Source organism: Malaya genurostris, chromosome 2 (genome assembly GCF_030247185.1).
Source record: "Malaya genurostris strain Urasoe2022 chromosome 2, Malgen_1.1, whole genome shotgun sequence".
NCBI lineage: Eukaryota > Metazoa > Arthropoda > Insecta > Diptera > Culicidae > Malaya > Malaya genurostris.
The window spans coordinates 254975562-254990562 of NC_080571.1; the positions used below are offsets into that span (position 1 = coordinate 254975562).

A 15001-nucleotide genomic window follows, 5' to 3' on the forward strand; every position below is an offset into this window, starting at 1 on the left:
TATAGAAAGGATATAGAACTACTGGAGAACCTAAAATTTGAGCTTAAGCTTGAGCGACCACCCCTGGTTGCTACTCCGTTACTGATCGGGATTAGCTGAAATTGTACAGGGAGTTTCTAGATGATCCATCCTAGGACTGGTAAATCATCCTTCAATGTACATTACAATTCTGGTAGCCCCAGAATTCATTGATCAGTACCGGCGCCGGCCAGGCTCGAACGTAGATCGTCTAAGGAATGGGAAGGGATGTTAGTCCAACACTTGTTGTTACTAGAGGCCGTATATACTACTGCGCACTCCACAAGTGTCACGGGAGAAGGATATTTGTTAGTAAAAATTTCAGTATTGGTATTATTCGCGCGCGACTCAGTATGTTCCGGTTTCAAGATTTCCCGAGTGAACGTTTCAACAATATCCTATATTGAAGTCCCGGCAAGTCTTGATTCACAGCTCTTGTTCGAGGAAACTGAAGAAAAATTTGCAATGCTATCGCGTAAAGAATAAAAACTTCCCTATTTTTACCTTTGTTTATATATATAAAACATAGGTAGAGAATTCGCTCAAACTTTCGAAAAATTTTCCGAGGCCCGGAGGGCCGAATGTCATATACCAATCGATTCAGCTCGACGAACTGAGCAAATGTGTGTGTGTGTGTGTGTGTGTGTGTGTGTGTGTGTGTGTGTGTGTGTGTGTGTGTGTGTGTGTGTGTGTGTGTGTGTGTGTGTGTGTGTGTGTGTGTGTGTGTGTGTGTGTGTGTGTGTGTGTGTGTGTGTGTGTGTGTGTGTGTGTGTCTGTGTGTGTCTGTGTGTGTATGTGTGTGTGTGTGTCTGTATGTGTGTTGTCAACTAAGAGGTCGAGATCTCAGAGATGGCTGGACCGATTTTGATCAAACTAGTCGCAAATGAAAGGTCTCCCCGTCACCCAGAACGCTATTGAATGGATTTAAGATCGGATGTTTACTTTTTGAGTTATACGAAGTTTTATGTCAAAATTTTCAGTTTTTTGACAGTATCTGTCACACTTGACCTTGAAAACAGAATATGTTTTTAGACTTAGATTCCGCACGGTAATACCTATCCAACAAGCCATAGATTGTTAAAATCCGTCAATTTTTAACGGAGATAACGACATTTTTGTGTGAGCGACTTTTCCCCCTATTTCAGCAATAGGAGTTTTGAGCGCTGTATGATGAAGCAATGCTTGGGAGCAACGTGAAACACGATTTTTTATACTGTTACATACAATTGTTTTTAAGTACCAAAAATACTATGTACAGCATCCTTTTTCATGACAGTATGCCTCGGACCGATTTTAGCACGGTTCATTTTTGGCAACATAATCGTTCGAATATGGCATATGTAAACCAGATGATGGTAGCATTTTCTAGTTGAAAGTGATTCCATAATTATATTGATGTAAACTACTTACAGCAATAAATGCTGGAAGAACCTAGCACCCATATACCATTCGAATCAGTTCGTCGATATCAGCAAACACGTGTGTGACAAATAATTTCAATTTCCTCGGTGATGACTCAACCGTTTTTTACTAACTCAGATTCATATGAAAAGTAGTATACTCCCAAACAAGGTTCCTGAATTACGTTTGGATCCGACTTCTGATTGCGGAACCACAGGATGATATGTGAAACGAAATTAAAATAATGCAACTCATTTTTCTCGTAGATGGCTGAATCGATCTAAGATTCAAATGAAATCTAAGGACCATCTATGATTCAAATGAGAGGTCTTATAATCCTATGAAACATCAGATACAACTTCCGGTTTAGGAGATACAGTGTGATTAGTATTAAAATGTCCATTTCACATAAATTAATCAGGTTCATCGGGTTGGCAGATTTGGATAATTGATTTCCAAAATAATTTAGTTCATTTAGGGGTTAGCCAAATTTTGTGCTAGGGCACATAACCGTTTTCATTATTTTTACGTTTCGTCTTTGACTCATCAGTGCAGAGCAGTTCAAATTGAACTGCTTAGTGCTAAACTCGGCAGTTCAATTTGAACCGCTAAGCAGACGTAAAGTTTCTGCTATTTACAGAACACTTTTTGTTTTGCAACGAAGTGCAATGTCTTTTCCGACGTGCCGAACTAAAACGTGTTTTCGACTATTTCTGGCCGATGCAGGTATGGTCATTTAGGGGTTAGCCAAATTTTGTGCTAGGGCACATAACCGTTTTCATTATTTTTACGTTTCGTCTTTGACTCATCAGTGCAGAGCAGTTCAAATTGAACTGCTTAGTGCTAAACTAGCACAAAATTTGGCTAACCCCTAAATGACCATACCTGCATCGGCCAGAAAAAGTCGAAAACACGTTTTCGTTCGGCACGTCGGAAAAGACATTGCACTTCGTTGCAAAACAAAAAGTGTTCTGTAAATAGCAGAAACTTTACGTCTGCTTAGCGGTTCAAATTGAACTGCCGAGTTTAGCACTAAGCAGTTCAATTTGAACTGCTCTGCACTGATGAGTCAAAGACGAAACGTAAAAATAATGAATTTAGTTCAGTTTAAGCGGTATTCAATTTTCGATTCGGATTTAATTCGCACTACGATTTCTCAAAGATCTACACTGATTTTCAAACATTTTGAAACAAATGTAAACTATACAACTACTCAGGTGAATTTATCTGACTTCGGCTACACCGATTTTCGGATTCCGGTTCCAGTATCGAATCGTTTCTCAAAAAGGCCATATTGAACTTCAAAAACAAAAATTCAATAAAAAGGTCCCATACAAAATTGATGAATTTAATCCGATTCTGGAATTACAGGATGGTGAGTTTTTAAAATTCATACCCATATAGAAGATGTAAATTGTTTGGCGTATTAATTTATGGCCATTCGAATCATTTTGGGTTATGCTAGTTCCTGAATATCGGCTCTAGAAGTACCATAAATAATGACGAAAAACTCTAACGTGAAACTTACTTCGACATCTCATGGAATGTTCAATCGATTTTCACACGTTAAGATGGAAATTCGATACGATTTGCAGTTTCGACATCACAGGGTAATAAGTGATAAGAATCTCAATTTGCCGTTTAAAACGACGATAATTAAAATAATGTCAAGAAAACCGAAACATCGAAGAATATCCATGCAAAAAACACATGAGGATTGATAAAAAAAAGGTTTCATCGCACTGCTAGGTGGATTAAACACGTTTTTATAAATGAAATTACGTGATACAAAATAAACGAGTGAATAGTATTTAGACAAAATAGTTGATTCATTGCATTGCTATATTCTAAACAGTTGTTATAAAATCATTTTAAATCACCAAATAAAGGTCAACAGATTTCTCGCGCGTCTTTATTTATTATTTATTAATCCTGTTCCTGTGTTCAATATATCGATATATGTTATCTCTGTTATTAACTTTGTAATATCAACGGATTTGCGCAATAGTTATAGACTATTTATTTATTTATCATTCAATTTTTAATCCTGACAGACAATCAATAACATGGAAGTAGAAAACATTCCAAATAAAACTTTTTTTCGAAGTTAGACGGAAATTGATAGGTTGAATGAAGAGACAATTTAGTAAAATAGGGTAATCAGAAGTGAAACATTGAAAATATCTGATAACTAAAAGGAACAAGAAACTCCTGCAATTGTCGCCTTTTACGACATGGAAGCAGGATCCCAGTGGATCTATTCTTGGTTCCACTTTTTCTTCAAGTCCATGGCTGCTCATCGCCAAGCACTCAAGGTACGGATACTTGGTAGGTTGTCCTCCACTTGATCGATCCACTAAGCTCGCTGCGCTCCTTTTCTTCTTTTCCCAGCCGGATCTGATTCAAGAACAGTTTTCACTGGGCTGTCGTCCGGCATCCTAATAACATTCACAGCCCCATAGTAGCCTTTTAACTGTCTGTTCGATAGGTGGTTCTCCAAGAAGATGTGGCAATTCGTGGTCCATGTGTTCCGTTTTCACTGGAACAAAAATCAAGTTACGCCATCTGTAAGAAAATGGCGTGCAATTATTTACACTGAAGTATTTTTTACCCGTAAGATACATTTCACACAAAAAAACAGTGCTAGAAAACCCGGTTTACTTCGGAAATTCGCGTGAAAAAAAACGTCAAATTAATGAAACATCGAGATCTGGTGTTATCTGGACATTTTGATTTTAGGACCATGAGTTTTTCGAAATCTTCATATTTTTGATGTGAAATATCTTAGAAATGTCTGAAACGTCGAGATCTAGTGTAATCTTGAAAAATATTTAGAAGTTCGTGCGCGCCCATACAGTTGACATAAAATGTTAAATGTGATGCCGTGCGATGGCGTTGCTGAACTGAATATTGATTTCGCTCCAAGCTGACAGGGTCTGATTCATGGCAAGTTAATAGAGGGTAAGAATTCTTAGTTATACTTAAATTGTGTAAATAGAAGTAGCAGGAGCGCAGGATTAGTGATTGCGATCTGAGCAAATACTGCGAACAAACAAGCGCTTCGTTTGCTGGCTGGTCGGCATGGAATATTTTTTCATTGAATTTTAATTGTACTATAGCTTGTTGAGCACCGTGCTAACGGTGGCAGTGCACACAAAATTAATTCTGTATAAACAAATGTGAAGCGCGTTCGGAACTCGGAGAAACATTCGACAGTTAAGAGCCAGCCATCAGTCAATTGTCGAAAACTGAATATTTAATCCTCAGCATTATCCAGTAAAGATATTTGCTAGCTATGAATTATAAGGTTAGGCATTCTCTCGTTCCGAGAGAAGGAGAAACAGTAGTATGTGTGAACATTTTTCATCTTCTTCCATTCTCGTGCATGGACAGCCATTCCAATGAAACGACAAGGCTTACACTTCCTTAACAGCGACATGGTATATTCACTGCTTCCACTGTCATCCAAACCTTGCTCTGTATACATCGGAATCGTAAGCTTTGCGTGTTAGAGATAGTCGGGTAAACAATTTTTTAAACCCGAACCCGAGAACATTTTTTTTTCGAAGCACGAACTCGAACCGTACCCGATAAAAATAAGAATCTTATCCCGTACCCGACCCGAACCCGACTAAAATGTTCGAACCTGAACCCGACCCAGAAATCTGGAATGAAAATATCACCCGTACCCCGTTGGGTTTTAGGTACAAATACAATGCTCCCGAGTGGTCAAACCAACAAATTCGTTTAAAGCAGGGGTTCCCAAACTATTTTGGGTCATGGACCCCTTTACTAAAACTAACTTCGGCCTCAGACCTCCATCAACAAATTCCCTTGAAAATTCAATTTCTTGATTTTTTACTATTGATGTAAAATACTTACCAATTTCTGCGGATGGTTAAACAAACACAACTTTGTTAGCGTAAATATTTCAAATATTAACTTATATCAAACAATAGGGGGTCGATTTCTATGGGCCGACCCCTTAGTCAGTTTTCGTTTACGTCGACCCCCGCAAAAAGGATATTGACCCCAAGGGGTCTATATCGACCACTTTAGGAATCCCTGGTTTTAAGCATACATCGAAGGAAATACCAAGCAAGAGTCCGTAATTTTTCATCACTACAACGCTCGGTCACTAGAAAATGCTTCGTCTAACATTTTGATTCGTTTTAATTTTGCACTCAAAAACGAAATTTTGTGCCCAAAAATTCATAAAATGTCAGAAAGTCTATGATGAAATATAAAATTATCTTAGCAGAGAGATCGAAGAGTGACCATTATTTAAAAAAAAAAAGTAAATCGTCTTGAAGCCGTATTCCTTTTCAATAATTCCAATCGGCATTGATAACGACACACACTGCAAAAGGGGGTACAAAAATGTCAATGAACACAACAAATAAGGTTGGATCAGACTCAAGCTTAACTGGCTATAAAATAACTATGATGACTGCTTCTTGTTTTGAAAATAAAACCTAACCGTCTAAATCGAGCCAAAAATCATAGTTTAAATGAAATTTAGTGATGTAAATTATGCCATAACAATTCTTTACTGAAGAGATTCTTTCATTCCAAGTCGTATTCAGGATTGTATGGGTTGAGTGTAGTTATTGACAGCCGCAGTGTTCAGTTCAGTCCAATGCAGTTCCCTTCAAAGGGAAATCAAAAATAATACCTGTTTGTTTACTTTCAACTATGCCACATCAAGCTGGTTGGATTGGCTATTGGTGCGGATTTCACTCAGGACACACGTGATTGGCTATTTATACTCTGCTACAAAACAGACAATGCCGTGGGGGTTCGTTTCGATCAGCTCGCTGATTTACTTGCTGATTATGATTAGAACGGGTTCTGTGCAATAAAGCGAATCATGTCAAAGATAATGGTCGCTTGCAACAACTTGTAATCGGTGTGAAATTGCATCAGCTTTGCTTTGTCGTCCTTTAAAAATTCAAATATCAATTTAGGAAACACAATTACCGGACGGCTCCATAGCTCAGTTGGTTAGAGCGTCGTGCTAATAACGCGAAGGTCGTGAGTTCGATCCTCTCTGGAGCCATTTTTTTTAAACCACACTGTTTTTTTATTTACGTTATATGCTGATGGTGAAAACAGAAAAAGAATGCTGCATTAACGTTTCACCGCATATAACCATGCTATTCCGAGAAATATAGGTTATCGGCGAGACCGACGCCTGCAACAACTGTTATCAGCTTAGACGAGGCTCATTAGAATTTATGAGTACAGGCTGCCGTCTAACACGTGATCACGTATAATGGCAACTTGGAAAGAGTTGCCGCGATAGAGTTGGTAAATATTTTTGTTCCTGATGCAAATGCGCAATAAAATTTTGCTATTCATTCGAATCATAATTGACCATGACATATGAATGGCACAGATGAGTTTGTTTTGAATAAATTCTTGAGTTTGTTTTGAATGAATTCTTGATTCTTGCTACATACTACGCATTTTATGTATGACGTGTTCAGTCTCAGGGGATTAATATTTGACTCCAATTCGGCATATTCTGGGAATTTTCAAGTTCCATATTTTTTTCATTCATCTAGTTAGGTACTTTCCTAGATTAATTTTCGGTCTAAGAGAATTTATAGTTTCTTTCCTCAGAAAGATAAATATTCTTTTCTCGAAATATTCTTCTGAGGCTCTAATTTCTTCTAATGTATCTGTAATATGACACGTCATCTTTTTCATCTGGTGTAACATATGCTAGTATTGTCGGTACTAACCTGTGCCTAAGACTAACGCATCTCAAATGTCATTCGCATCATTGAACGACGTTGACTTAGGCAAAATAACGGAAAGTAAAATGATATTTCTACTAGAGCAATTATTTCGAAAGATTAGTAAAACAAATACGAGTTCGTCTCTTCAAGTTGGTTTGTAATTCGACAACAAAATTATAAGGAGCCTAAAATTTAACAACGATTTCAAATAATCCTTAGAATCGAGCACAGATGAATTTCGGAAAGTTATTTAAAATCATATTGCTATTATAACTGAAACATTTCCAAATCGAAATGACAAACTGAAAAGCAACCCAACAAATGCGGTTCTTCTTTTTGACAGGTTTACTGGAATCGGTTGAGAAGTAGCCTTTTTTTCCAACGTCAAATGAAACATTGAGTTTTACGTGCTTTCAATACTAAAGCTATGGAATGTTTGGCAATCGAAAAAAGACTATTCGTGGAATTCGTTTCTTTGCTGTTACCTAATTAACATTTCAATGCACTGGTGAGCAAATAAGTTTTATTTCCAAATAACTCAACTTGTTGTTCTTTTGTGAAAACCCTTTCTACAATTGATCTGGTTCTAACAGTTCAAAACTACATTTGTAGTGAAATGAATACTCATGCAAACTTTGACTCAGATCATTTTCGAATAACATTCGGAATTTCTAATGAAACAATAATTTATTGAATTAGCACGATATTCAACTATCATAGAGCTAATTGATTAGAATACAGATCTCACATTGGAAACAATGTGAAATATGAAAATATTCTGGAATATAAATGGGTTAGATCACTTGAAGCATAAGTGAAGCTACCCAAGCTACCAGAAGTTCCACAATTACTTAAAACATCCACTTTCTTGCTGCTTAAAATTACGCGTGGTACTTTTGGCAACTTGAAAGTATAGAACTTTCTCGCTGCATAGAAGCTGAACAATGTAATTTAGAAGTAGCTTAGAAGTTCTTCTGGTTGCGTCGCACGAACCTTCGAGTATGGATAATTACACAAAAAAACGGGTTGCTTGGAATTCTATTCAGGAAGTTCGTAAGCTGCTTAATCCAAATTAGTCCCTTTTATTCCAACTTTTGGTTAGTTGGGTAGGAATCTATCAATCCCAAACGCTCAAACTAAATTCAATTCTCCTTTCATTGATGACAATCTTCAGCTACTCATTCGTTTGAACCATGTTAGAATTTACAAAAAAAAAATCAAATCACAGATATATTCTTTTACGAAATGAATCCTTTTGATAACAGTGTCTCACGTAAATATGAACTGCTGAAAGCCAAAGCGGATGAGCACAGCTTAGTTTGGAAAGCCCGCAAGAACCGGACAAAAAACTTTGAATGCCAAACTTTACTGGTTCTCCCAAAACAATGCTTTTCTTCAGTTTCTTGCATTCAAAGTTATTTTTACTGACTGCCGCTGTGGATGAAGCATGGTTTGCTTCTTTGTTACGGGTGGTCAGATCCACGCTGCGTTCCTCAGGAACAGTCGATAGAAGAACTTTGAATGCAAGAGCCAAATAAACATATTGGTTTCGGAAGAGCCGACTAAGTTTTCATCCGATTATTTGCTTTAAAGTTTTTCGTGCAAAAAATGTTTTTATACGATTTTGGCACTGCATAGTCCGGACTCAATGTTTTTATTCAGTTTATACTTAAACGGGTTTTTCAAACTAAGTTGAACTTATCCGATTTCCGTTTCCTGCTCTTTATATTGCGCCGAAGCGCAATGTCTTTCCTGACGTCCTGAATGAAACGAATAGGCGACTGAATTGGTCGACTACAGATTTTGGTTATTTTGGGTTCAAAGCACAAAAACGGCTTTTAGCCAAATCCCTAAATAACCAAAATCTGTAGTCGGCCAGCTCAGTCGCCTATTCGTTTCCTTCGGCGCAATACAAAAAAGTGTTCCGAAAATAGCGTTAACTTTACGTCTGCTTAGCAGTTCCATTTTGAACTGTCTAAGTTTTTGCATTAAGCAGTTCAAGTTGAATTGCTCTGCACTGACGAGTCGAAGACGAAACGTCAGAAAAGACATTATACTTGGGCGCAATACAAAAAAGTGTTCCGAAAATAGCGTTAACTTTACGTCTGCTTAGCAGTTCAAATTGAACTGTCTAAGATTTTGCATTAAGCAGTCCAATTAGAACTGCTCTGCACTGACGAATCGAAGACGACACGTAAAGAATAGAGAAGTATATTCCTACTATTTATCTGATATACTGATCTATGTTATATTTGTTATTAACATTGTAATGAAGAGTGATTTCTAAGATTTTAGAAAATTGATGAAATTCTTATTGGATTCGATAGAACGATCAATATATTTAAATGCTTGAAGATGATTTCATATAAATGTTGGCTGCGGCTCCGCTTTAGATGGCCCATGTACAATTTTGGCACTCTCCCGGTATTTCACAAATAATGCCACCGGCCTATAATCCATACCAAACAGTAACTTTTTTGGGATGGATTGGTAGCGCTTGTAATGCTTCTGTCTGGTCTTCACTCCAGATGTGGCAATTTTGTTTGTTGACGTATCCATTCAACCAGAAATAAGCTTCGTCACTGAACACAATGTTTCGATAAAAAAGTGGACCTTCCTCCAATTTCCTCAGCGCCCATTGATGGTTAAATTATAGACCAAACAGAACAAGTTTGACAATGACACAAGATTCACGCGTGAACTTCCAAAATCAGTGTTGCCAAAAGGGTACCAGCGAAAAAATCACCTTTTATTATCGGATTTTCGCGGTAGTTGATTTCTATCATTCAGTTTATAGTCTCGTAGGACAAGCAACAAAACTTTTTTCCGAAGGTAAATAAAAATAGATAAGAAATCATTTTGTCGTAAAATTATGAGAACATAATTTTGGAAAAAGAACTATTTGTTGAACGAAAGATCATTGAGCAAAATATAGCGACCAGGTGTGAAATGTTGAAAAAACTGATAACTGAAGGGAAAACGAAAAACTCCTGCAATTGTCAACTTTTACGACACATAATTAAGAACCCAATGGGTCTATACTTGGTTAGTTTTTCTCCTACTGGATTCCATACGGTCTCTAGGCTGGTTCTGTCTGGAGAAAGATATTTGGTCATATCAATCTGATAGTGGAGCCCAGCTCCTTCGTTAGAAAATTGGTTGGACTTAGTGACGAACTATTCCTGTTTTTATGTTTCACGATAACACTTTTGTTAGTGAGAAATTTTGTAGTAATCTTCGGAGAACTGGATTAATGTTCGGTCTAACTTTAGTTCCATGATAGACGCGCATGTTTTTCAGATGAAATATATTGACATGCGGGATTTAGTAACGGCATAAGACTTTCTATATTGAGAGTCAAAAGAGCAATTTAAGAAGTTTACGAAATCAGAATCGACTTGCTCTGAAAAATTATTTTCAAATATTAATAGGTGTGTTATTCAACATTTTTATGATTAATTTTATAGTTTTTGGAAAAGCATTCAACTTTTTCTCCATGTAATGTATACTGCAAGAGTGATCAACCGACTTCCAGCAATTTCTTCTTAACCACCATAATAATTCAATCAATAGTTTATCAATCAGTAACTACGATTTGAAGAAAGTGCGTACGAAATACAATCATCCTTTCCAAAAATTAGCCTTGAGTCGAATTGGTCTCTCCATCGGGCAAAATTAATAGTTTGCCATGCTGGAGACCTGGGCAAAGTTTCACTTAAATACTCCGATTTTGAAGTCTGATAATGAACGTGATTGTGTAATTATATGGTAACTAATCATGTTACCTATTAGGATACATTTTATACTGTCTGCAAACGAGCTCAAACTTTCTGACGCAACAATTCCTGCATGAAATGTCACGCAAGTGCCATACTCTTGCTTTTGGACTTCCCTCAATCTCGTGTACGTAGTTTACTGTATGACATGAACACTTGGCTGATAAGAAGAAAATACTCCTATGTTGCATAGAGTAATTATAACAAACCTAAACTAATTGATGATGCAATCGCTACCGGAGCAACTATCATCCCACAACACCGACCCGTTAAGTAGTTATGAGTACATGATGAACTGTTTCGTGAAATGAGTGCTTCCACGTCTAGTACTTTGTTGCCATTGCATTTTGTATCCCCAACCAGCAGCTTCACGTTACCCAGGTTGTAGACATTGGACACCTGATTTAAAGACTAGTTTCTCTTCGACACGCTGATCGTGGGTAATGACTATGTCGATGATGTTGATAGGGGGTTGTATCGACGGATGGATACCTAATATGTCAAAGATAAAGACGAAGACGACGACAACGACGACGAATGACGCGTAAGACGGTGGCGCCCGATGATTAATTTAAATGCATCGCGATCATTGACCGTCATCTGCATACCTTTCCTGCTGGCAGCAATAATGAATCGTAAGTCTCTGTTCGAGCCTCAGGATAGCGAGAAATGTTCACTATCAATTTTGCTCTGGAATTGCATCATGCATGAGAGGTGTAAAAGACCTTCAATTTAATTTTAATAATGATATGATCCTGTGGTAGTTTGGACCAAGCTGAAAAACATAATTTGTTTTAGTTTTGTTAAAACTTTGAACCGCCTAGTGCCAATCTGTTATTCTCGTTTGGTACTGATCAAATTTAAGGAAGTAGTTTATTTTCAGTGTGTGTTTAACACATCCCGCAAGTCCCATTGTCTGGAAGCAGTTTCTAGAGAATTTGTTTTTAAGATGTTTTATACCAATTTTCTAAAGGGTAAAACAACTCTAAAGTTCCTCACATTTACAGTCAATAAAAACGTCAACTTGGTTGGTTCACTAGAAAATAATTCGACTATTTTCTGTGAACAATTACTCTTGTAACTAGCCTCTCGCAGATGACTGCAAACCTTTCCCTTGCAGTTAAAGGCTATGAATAGCACTTGAAGCATTGTACAACTAAGACTGATCATCATCGCATTCGGATTTCAATTGTGATGGTGAATGGTGATGTGTCGTGCGTTCTAGAATCAAGTGAGTATCTCCATAGCACCCTCAATGTGAAAATTTGCCATGATTTTTATGTGCCGTTTGGCTTACTGGAATCGATTCATCCAAGAGATCGATTCCGTTGTATTTGTTACGTTCATATTTTATGTTGGTCAGTTTGATTATCAAATTTGTATAAATTATTCTTGAATAGTAAGCATAAGCCATCATTCATCACGTGTGAATAAATTATGGATTGGAAGAAAATATGTTTTGATTTAAAAAAATATGTACCTTTCTTTCACAGATCTTCAATAAAGTTTACCAATGAAGCAATAATACTTCGCAGATTTATACGTTTATATGTTAGATGATTATTTTGTAAATTTCGCTTAATGTTGGTATTGAGTGACAAACAAGCCAGTAGAATTGTGGCATTTAGCAAATGAAACTTTTACTGAACTGACTACTGTTTGAGTGTCAGTGAAACTTTACCGACATTCGTAAAAATAATTTTTTCGTATCATATCATACTCCGGCAGTGCGGTAAAATTTCATTTTCAATCCAATAATGTAAGAAGAAAATGAAATTTATGGCCACTGACCGTCAGCGTATCCCTACTAATTCATTTGACTTTTGCTGCAATTTTCAAGTGAAGTCATTTGAAGTTTTGCTTGCTCAGTTTCACGTGCCAAGTTGTCTAGCTGCTTCATTGTCTTCGCTCTTGGTAGTAAGCAGGTTCGAACGAATATAATTATAAATGAAGTAAAGTATTAAAAATGAAAACTGAAGGAGGAAACAATTAATTTATGCGTATTCTGTTATTGATGTTTCAGCTATCTGATTAGTATTTCATCTATTATCTTGAACCAATTCGAATGTTTACATGAACCTCATTTGAAGGCCGCTCTCACACTATTGAAAGAGATATTTTGTGATTATATAATAGTTGTTATAGAGGGTGCTAATAAATTTTATTGAATCTGGAAATTCCATTCGCTATATGAAAATCTTATGAAAAGAACTTTAAGAAGAGTTTTATGTTTTTATGATTATCTTATATCTTTGACATGATATTATTACACTATGTAACTTTCATTGGAATTTCCAATAGTGCAAATATATTAGAACATCATATAATGTGAAAATGAGAATTTAGCTAAGTGTATTTGGTCGTTCAGCGGGGAAAAATATTTTGATTTGTATAGTTACCTTCTTTATCGACGGCGCGGTATTATTTAAAACATGTTATGGGGTAAAGTGTTTTAATATGCCCCCAAAGATAACGTTGAGGTTTTTCTCAATGTATTAATATATTTTCTTCGAGAATGTGGGTATTTCTGTGCAAAACATAATTTTTAATTATTCTGGTAGAAGTGATGTAGATTGGATGATAAAAACGAGATTTTCAAAACAACCACATTCTCATTTATTTCATTTACCTTAGACATAATGCCTCAGCAGTCGTAAAAAATGTTCCACAACAAATCAGAGATATACCTCTCACCAAAAAACATTCTGTCCCATAGTGATGATTCATTATGCCCTTTAAAATGTCAATATAGTAGCAAAGTAGAGAAAGAAAATATTATTTGCTTCTGAAATTATTTGGGTAATCGAGAGTGGGGCATTACATAGTTATATGTTCCAAAATGGATCTCATTCACTATTCTGAGCGATGGCTTGATCGATTTTCATAAACTTAGTTTCAAATGAAAGCGGTGAAGTAAAAAACGTAAAGTAATTTCTAAACTTGCCTCAAAACTATTCCATTCGATAATCATGGTTAAAAGACGGCAAAACGAACCAATTTCGGTTTTCGATTAACGACAGAAGATTGTAGTCATAGTTCCTAAAATAGATCCCAGTTCTTTTTCTCGAATCGACATCAATTATATCGGTTCCCGGATTCCGGTATCGGAAATACCTGCAATAGTGAAACTCACTCTCTCCGAGTACTGTTTCACTGTGTAGTTTATACTGGTTTATGGACAAACCTTTTCGTTTTTCAAGAATCAAAGAAAATTATTTTGAAGGATACCGCTATGGATAAAACAGGTTTTTTCTTCGGTATTTGCTTCCCGAAGTCGAAGCGAATATATTGCATTCGCAGATTGGAAAATTGACATGCGAATGCAATTATGTAATGAAAACCGCGAGAATGTTACCGCAGGGGAAATTGCACTTGAAGAGATAGCCCAATTGATTAGAAGAACCAAGCATGCTTCGCCGTACTTGGTCACCACAGAATTCGCTTGCAAGTACAGTGAAGCATGCTTGGTTCTTCTTATCGATTGGGCTATCTCTTCATGTATTTTCATATGCTGGGTAGTTTAAGTGGTAAAATAATTTCCTATTAGGAGTTAGTTACGGATTCTCGAGTCCCGTCTCTGCGGTTTTGCCTTTCTCATATAGAAAGGTTATGCAATCACTATGAAAACCCCGACTTTTGAACCGAGGCCCGGATGGTCGAGTGGCATATACCATTCGACTCAGTTCGTCGAGTACGCAAAATGTCTGTATGTGTGTATGTGTGTGTATGTAGCATATTTTCGGATACAACAAAAATTTAAATCGTCGTTGCGGGCAAAGCACTGTTACATTATGTATGTTATACTAGTTAATGCACAAACAATCCCTTGGTTTCTTTCAAAAATCGAAGAGAAACATTTTGAATACCACAGTATTAAATATGAGAAAGGCATCATTACACCACTAGGTAATCCACAGGTTTTTATTATATAATTGATCATATTTACAACTATTTTGAGCTAGGCTCTACGTCTTAACGAAGACTAAAGCACAAATCGTAATATTGCCTTCGGTTTTAGCACGATTCCTTGACTGAAAGTCGAGTAATCTGCAAAATAACACA

At 36.6% G+C, this 15001-nt stretch overlaps 1 non-coding gene across 1 annotated transcript; it reads left to right on the forward strand.

The window, feature by feature from the left end:
- The first annotated feature begins 6404 nt into the window (after window positions 1-6404).
- Trnai-aau (transfer RNA isoleucine (anticodon AAU)) lies at window positions 6405-6478 on the forward strand. Its single transcript has one exon. It is a non-coding gene; the product is annotated as a tRNA-Ile (tRNA).
- The last annotated feature ends 8523 nt before the right edge of the window (window positions 6479-15001 follow it).